Below are 8,598 nucleotides of genomic sequence, written 5' to 3'. Positions count from 1 at the left end.
ACTAATATTAATAAAATAATAACAATAAAGAGTAATTAGATAATAACAACAAGTGGAAATGATAATTAATAATAATAATAAAACATATTATTATAAGACTTATTGTTAGAAACCTAACTGCAAAAACTGTATACCTACATATTTCGAATTTCAGTCTTGATTTCGAAGTATTGTATCATAAGGAAAATGTAACGGCTGATAATTATATTACATCAGGTTATCGGACAGAGTCGAGAAAAGGTTCCCCAAGCTCCAAAATTTAATTTGTATAGCACCAATGCGGTGTACGATACACGCGAAATTGAATGATATACTATATTTTCCAACGACCTCGACAATCTATATATTTTCTGTATCGACAGATTTACATTAAATATTAAACTTGGCCATTCGCCGAGACCTCTGCAGTGTGAAGATGCGACAACAGGAATATTAACTTCTAAATAATTACAAGTTTTCGCTCGAACAGATTGAATAGAGCTACAGCAGAGTCAACATTTGTGTAACTACAAATTAGACCACGGACGTTGATGTAACAATCTACTTAATCAAGAACAGGCAAATGTTTGGAAGTTGATACAGGACACTTTGAATACCTATCATTATTCTCACTCGTCACCTGTGATTCTAGTTGCTACTGTTTAATCAGACAATTCTGATTAGTAAATATTAGAGGGCTTACTGGAGAAACACGAATAATTGACAACAATTATATCCTCAGTTAAACAAATAAATATATAAATATACGATAATGTAAATGTGTTTATATAAATATATAACACTATATATATTAGGTTGGGGGAAAAAAATTATTAATTTTTATAATTTTAAATGGATTTCATTTTCTCCAAATCAAACAGTTGTCTGCGTTATCTATGATTTTGGACTGAAAACTTAATAATAATTAAGAAATAATTGTCAGCGCCATCTATGATTTTTGACTAGAAACTTTAAAATTTATTTAAAATTATAAAAATAATGGATTGCTTTCTCCCCAAGATAATAAAAACATATATATCGTATATAATAGAAATAATATTAATGTATTTAATATGCAGACGAATAATAAATTTAAATTAAATACATTAACTTTATTTAATATTTATTTATTTATATTTAAATATAATATATTTTATCTTATATTATAGAGCTTAGATCTTATATTATATTTCTACTATAGAGTCAATAGAACATAATATAAATGTTTGATTAGGATTGACATGATTGAGCAACAAACATATATAACAGAAATAATATAAATGTCTTTAATATTTAGACGAATAATGAATTTATATTAAATATGTTAACTTTTCAACAAAATAACTGAGCCAATAGAACATATGAATGTTTAATTAGAATTGGCATGATTGAGAGTAAACATATATAAGAAAAATAATATAAATGTATTTAATAGATAGACAAATAATAAATTTCAATAAAATATACTAACTTTACAATAGATAACTGATCCAATATAGTATATGAATGTTTGGGTAGGCTTGACATGATTGACAGATTGGCTCATCGATTACTCTCTTTTATATTTCTTGTCAAGGAATTCCATCTTCTCCATTTCAATTATTAATAAAATAGCCAATATCCAAAGCATAGAAATGAAATAATATATAATTCCCTATTTCCACGCGTATTACCACGTAAATACAGAATATGAAAAATGGAGTACACGTTGCACGAATAGAGGCTAAGGCCTGATACTGGTAAGCGATGAGTTGATGGATGCATGACCCACGCAATAAATTCATGAAGTCGTAAATCCATGTTCGTGTTTTAAATCATTTGGTGGACACTTGGGATCGATTTGCTGTTAAATCCCACATCATTGTTTCTGCAACGTGTCTTGATCACGAGGCCTAGAACTCGCATAGAGCTGTCTGTACCAGGTCAGAGTGATCGATAACCCGACGAATTTAATTCTTCCAGTTTTTCCCTGCTCTGCAATCGTAATATTTTGACGAGGTCCAACGATTGATAACTATCGATTCTGCTGGCAAGGGAAACATCCCGGATGCTAAGACTGTTTGAAGGTAGCTTATGGGGCTACTTTTGTGCGTCCTACGTGCTTAAAAATGCAACGCTTCGTTTGACTTTCCATTTGACTCGGAGAGGTCGAAGCTTATCCTCCTGTAAAAATTTAAACACTATGAAACGAGTGCTATAAATTATCGCAGAATGCGATTTATATTTAGGCACCAGCAGAGTAATTTATCATGGTCCCAACTCTGATATCAGCAGTGCGCTCTCGTTTGGTCGTGTAATTGTGAAGAATAGAGCTATAAGGATTTATGTATGTTATATTACATTTTATCGTAATAATTATCCTGATATTTCTCGAATAACCGATAAGGAAATTGTTCGTTATATCTTAGAAAAGAGATTAGTTGTTGCTAACAGTAAGTAGCTATATAAATGCAATATTTACATTAGAAGATTTCTTATGTTACATTTTGTAAATTAAAGAGTTGTGTAAATTGTTTTATTATTTATTATAATTTATAAAATTTCGTTCGTTTCTGAGATATTTTGTGAATAATTTTTCATTTCTTAAGACGATTTTCTATTTACCTCACTAGCGCCACCACGGTTCGTATCTTTTTTAAATTTTCTTCTTAATACGATTTGAGGTCGTCAACTTTCGAAAGATAAAACAGACAATTTTTTTTTTGTGCATTTTTTAACAGTCTGATAACTCAAGTTCTAATAAATCGGTTTATCTGGAATTTTAACAGCTTTTTTCTGTTCTTTTCCTTTTTAAATACAACTTATTTCGTGTTAACTCTTTTGATAATTTTTATACTTTTCGCATTAAGTGTTTGTAGTTCCTCTTTTAATTTCTGAATACTTATTAAATGTTTCCCGTTTTACGTATCTGTTACCAGCATGTAATTTGGACAGTGTATTCAAGAAATGTTGCTTAACCTCTGAAATCAAAATTATTGAAATTTGATATGTTTTTGCTCAAAAAAAGTAAACGTAAATGGGAATTTCGTGTTTCAAGTGTCGCCATTTCCATAAATCTTGAGCTACTATATTCTTTTTATTTTGGACCATAGCTACATCCTTACTGCACAAAATGCTGTATCATATGTCATTTTCAAGTAAACAGAGCAATCGTAATCGTGTCAGTCACGGGAGTAGATTTTTAAAACCAGTTCGTGATTGTCACGTTGTAATTTTCACAGTTTTCATTTCATTCTCTTTAAAAAATTTGTTTACGGACTGAAAGGATGAATAAACAAGATAGCGAAACTCTCATATCAAAAAGTTTCATGGTTCTCTTGATAAAAATTCTGAAACTTGACCTTTTTCTCGATCCTTAAAGTGATCCAGATGATTTTAAATCGTTCACCCTGTATATTAGGTAGTAGATGAAATTATGCCATTAATTTACTTAGAATAGTATAACTAATGTGTGAATGCACGATACTTAATAGTAATACTATTCATAACCTGGCATAAGTCAGGCGTGTCCAAGCTAAGCTCTGGATCTTATTGTTAAGTCCCTTCCGCCACTACTTTTGCTATAGTTTGGTGCTTGCGCCACGCAAACAACTTTCCACGAAGTTTCATATACCGTGAATATATACATAATACGGTTAAGGGTATCGTATAAGCGTGCAATATGTAATTTCTTATACGAAAATTGATCAAATACGTGAAATAATATATTTTTATTGACTTTGAAAATAGCATTTTCTTTGTATTTTTTGAACTATTTCGAGATTAAAGAAACGATGACTTAAACCCCTATTATTTCGAGATCATATCATTCCACGTGGGTTACAAAATACTTCAATTTTATCAAAATTTCTGACACGGAAATACAAAAGTGATTGAATTATCGTGCAATGACCTATATTCATACATTGAATCCATCGAGATATTCATATGTACACATGTTGATACCTTTTATTTTCCGGCTGAGTTTTAAAACAGCTTCAAGTGTAGAATATACATAAATTTAACAATAGTTTCACATTTTTTCTCAAATATTTTCTATGATACTCGTATATCTATTATTATATCATTTTAGTTATGATATTTTACATCATTATATCAATTTAGTTATCTTTCCCTGACATATTGTAAATATATATAATCACATAAATAATTCTCAGAAATTAAAAAATTTATAACATAATTTATATCATTTTACATTAATAAATAACCTAATCTCAATATCGTCTCAACATATACTATATATCATTACTATATATATATATTTTTTTTTTAATATACATTTTCATTTAAAAAAGTAAATTTGATTTTAAAGTCCATCCTTCGCACTCAATCTTCATAATAAAATAATTTAGGGCATATAATATAGCTTTTTATAATGATCGACTTCTATAAGATAGTGTCACTTTTTCACAAAATGTTCTAAGATTCAAAATATGATCACAGGCAGAATTATTTATGAATAATAGCAAGTTTATTACTCAACGTTTATTTTTTATTAGTTAACCTTTATTTACTAAAGTTTATTATTTATTATTTGCATGCTTAATCGTTTCATTCTTATATCTATATGTATTCGGGGTGTCCAGTAGGTATTAAGCAGATGGTTAAAGATACAAGAATGTGAAATAATTTAGTAGTTCAAAAAGATTGCTTATTTTTAAGTTTTCCAAGTTATTTTGAGACCATTTTGTGGTTTTCAAAGGCAACCAATATTATATTGGATATCCATTCTCTGTTTTAAAATTTCTTTATTTTTGCAATTTTTCTGTAAATAATATTATACAAACGTTATAACACATTTATAGTAGGAGGAATATACCAAGATTATATCAATATAATTTGAAAATAATTTAAGAATGCATATATTATGATATTTATGATATTTATGATATTTATGATATTTATGATACGCTTATTGCAGATACGGACCATGGTGGCGCTAGTGAATTTACACGTTCATGCCGGCGCTGATATTCAGAATTTTCTCTGTTAGGCGGCGACCGAATTCACGGTCTGCTATGTGGGACAGCGCAGCGTTAGATTATGCTGTTCGATCTTTGAGCGATAATACCCACTAGGTGATGTTTATAGATCTCGACGAGCTAAAACCGAATCTGAAATCAGTTTTTGTCTATCACAATTCAGTTTTCGAGGAAATCGGTTTTAAAAAAATCGCAATTTTTCAACTTTGACCTCCATTTATAACGAAACTACTAAAGCGATAAGATTCCCGTTGTATTCAGTAAGTTCCGTGGACTTCAACTAATATATTGATATACTATAGTTTTAAAATGTCATTTCTCAACATCACACACAATTCTGCGAACATTTTTGCATAAAAAGCTTTCATAGCGCGTATCAATAAATTTTTCAATTCCGTAAAGGAAAAAGAAACAATAATGCAAAACGAAAATAGTTTGAGAACGTAGTATAAGTTTTAGGCGTAAATCATGTTGAATGCGAGCGGCAAATACGTAGAATATTTATACATGGTAATTAAAAATTAATACAAAATTTCTCCGGCTGAAGGCAAATCGGAAACAGCAATGGCTTTATGGGTTTTCCAAATCATTTTTTTTCTTTCTTTGTTATGTTGGCAACACTGAAATTTGTTTTGTTAGGGGGGCACCCCTGATTTTTTTTGTTAGGTTGACAACAATGAAATTTTTTTTTTTTTTTTTTGGTTGGCAGTACCGATTTTTTCCTTTTTTTTTGTTAGGTTGGCAGCATTGATTTTGTTTTGCTAAGTTGGTGGCACTGATTTTTCTTAGGTTTGGGCTGCGGCTGCAGCTGGGGCTGCGGTTGCCGTTGATGAGGCGGCTGCGGCTGCTGCTGCGGCTGTGGCTGTGATTGCGGCTGCGGTTGCAGTTGATGTGGCGGCTGCGGTTGATGTGGCGGTTGCGGTTGCTGCTGCGGCTGTGGCTGCGGTTGCGGCTGCGGTTGCGGTTGATTTAGCGGCTGCGGCTGCTGCTGAGGATGCGGTTGCGGCTGCGGTTGCGGTTACGGCTGCGGTTGCGGTTGCGGTTGCGGTTGCGGCTGCGGTTGCGGTTACGGCTGCGGTTGCGGTTGCGGTTGCGGTTGCGGTTGCGGTTGCGGTTGCGGTTGCGGTTGCGGTTGCGGTTGCGGTTGCGGTTGCGGTTGCGGTTGCGGTTGCGGTTGCGGTTGCGGTTGCGGTTGCGGTTGCGGTTGCGGTTGCGGTTGCGGTTGCGGTTGCGGTTGCGGTTGCGGTTGCGGTTGCGGTTGCGGTTGCGGTTGCGGTTGCGGTTGCGGTTGCGGTTGCGGTTGCGGTTGCGGTTGCGGTTGCGGTTGCGGTTGCGGTTGCGGTTGATGTTGATGAAAATTATTGCCCAGACCTTAAAGGTATTGTCCAACTCTGGAAAAATATTGTCCAGTTGCGGCAAAAGTATTGTCCAGGGCTGGAAAATTTTTGTCCAGTGGCGGCAAAAGTATTGTCCAGTGACGGCAAAAGTTTTGTCCAAGACTGGAAAAGTTTTGTCCAGTGGCGGCAAAAAATTGTCCAAGGTTGGAAAATTATTGTCCAGTAGCGGCAAAAGTATTGTCCAAGGCTGGAAAAGTTTTGTCCAGTGGCGGCAAAAGTTTTGTCCAGTAGCGGCAAAAGTATTGTCCAAGGCAGGAAAAGTTTTGTCCAGTGGCGGCAAAAGATTTGTCCAGTGTCGGCAAAAGTATTGCCCTGTAGCGGCGAAAGTTTTGTCCAGTGGCGGTAAAAGTATTGTCCAAGGCTGGAAAAATATTGTCCAGTAGCGGCAAAAGAATTGTCCAAGGCTGGAAAAGTTTTGTCCAGTAGCGGCAAAACTTTTGTCCAGTGTCGGCAAAAGAATTGTCCAGTAGCGGCGAAAGTTTAGTCCAGTGGCGGTGAAAGTACTGTCTAAGGCTGGAAATGTATTGTCCAGTGGCGGCAAAAGATTTGTCCAAGGCTGGAAAATTATTTTCCAGTAGCGGCAAAAGTTTTGTCCAGTGTCGGCAAAAGTATTGTTCTAGGCTGGAAAAGTTTTGTCCAGTAGCGGCAAAAGTTTTGTCCAGTGGCGGTAAAAGAATTGTCCAAGGCTGGAAAAATATTGTCCAGTAGCGGCAAAATAATTGTCCAAGGCTGGAAAAGTTTTGTCCAGTGGCGTTAAAAGTATTGTCCAAGGCTGGAAAAATATTGTCCAGTAGCGGCAAAAGTATTGTCCAAGGTTGGAAAAGTTTTGTCCAGTGGCGGTAAAAGTATTGTCCAAGGCTGGAAAAATATTGTCCAGTAGCGGCAAAATAATTGTCCAAGGCTGGAAAAGTTTTGTCCAGAAGCGGCAAAAGTTTTGTCCAGTGTCGGCAAAAGTATTGTCCAGTAGCGGCAAAAGTTTTGTCCAGTGTCGGCAAAAGTATTGTCCAGTAGCGGCGAAAGTTTTGTCCAGTGGCGGTAAAAGTATTGTCCAAGGCTGGAAAAGTATTGTCCAGTGGCGGCAAAAGTTTTGTCCAAGGCTGGAAAAGCATTGTCCAGTTGTGGCAAAAGTTTTGTCCAGTGTCGGCAAAAGTATTGTCCAGTAGCGGCAAAAGTTTTGTCCAGTGTCGGCAATAGTATTATCCAGTAGCGGCAAAATTATTGTCCAGTAACGGCGAAAGTTTTGTCCAGTGGCGGTAAAAGTATTGTCCAAGGCTGGAAAAATATTGTCCAGTAGCGGCAAAAGTTTTGTCCAAGGCTGGAAAAGTTTTGTCCAGTGTCGGCAAAAGTATTGTCCAGTAGCGGCGAAAGTTTTGTCCAGTGGCGGTAAAAGTATTGTCCAAGGCTGGAAAAATATTGTCCAAGGCTGGAAAAATATTGTCCAGTAGCGGCAAAAGTATTGTCCAGTAGCGGCAAAAGTATTGTCCAAGGCTGGAAAAGTTTTGTCCAGTGGCGGCAAAAGTTTTGTCCAGTGACTGCAAAAGTATTCTCCAAGGCCTGAAAAGTATTGTCCAGTGGCGGCAAAAGTTTTGTCCAATGCTGGAAAAGTATTGTCCAGTTGTGGCAAAAGTAATGTTCACGGCTGGAAAAGTATTGTCTAGTGGCGGCAAAAGTATTACCCCAGGCTGGAAGAGTATTGTCCAGCGGTGCAAAAGTATTGTCCGGTGGCGGCAAATTTATTGATCAAAGGCCGGAAAAGCATTATGCGGCGGCGGGGAAACTATTGTACAAGAAGCCGTAAAAGTTTGGCCATGCTCGCGAGGAAGGATTGACTCTGATACACCTCCTTTCATGTTGTATGATCCTGATACAATGTCGCAAAATTAGCCAAAAATTTTACGTCCAGGCCGCAAAAGTATTGCCCCGAGAATTGCTGAAAATGACGTCTTTTTTAGGTAGTGACGACGTCCTGTTATGTTATGTTATTCTAACACAAAGTGGGCCGAAAAATTCTAGCGGAATCAAGAAAAGTTTCACGATTTGTAAAAAATTTGTAAACAGGTTGACCCGCTTGACCTCGCGCAGAGAGAAAGGGATTGCGACAAGAACAACGTGGGTGGAAAAAAGCCTGATACCCTGACGCGATTAAGCGATTGCCGTCGATGAAGTCGCAGAGAACTCGCGAACCTGCCCCGACTAACCGAGTCGAACATTTCTTCGAAGAGGCTGCGATTCAGCCTGCG

General features: G+C 35.9%; 1 pseudogene; it reads right to left on the bottom strand.

Annotated features, from left to right (window-relative positions):
- Positions 1-5,694: 5,694 nt before the first annotated feature.
- LOC143220507 (uncharacterized) lies at positions 5,695-6,332 on the bottom strand (annotated as a pseudogene).
- Positions 6,333-8,598: the final 2,266 nt, after the last annotated feature.

This window comes from Lasioglossum baleicum, unplaced genomic scaffold, assembly GCF_051020765.1.
Source record: "Lasioglossum baleicum unplaced genomic scaffold, iyLasBale1 scaffold1093, whole genome shotgun sequence".
NCBI classification, from domain to species: Eukaryota; Metazoa; Arthropoda; class Insecta; order Hymenoptera; family Halictidae; genus Lasioglossum; species Lasioglossum baleicum.
Note: the sequence above shows the minus strand (reverse complement) of the source record. Positions and strands in the feature narration are given on the sequence as shown.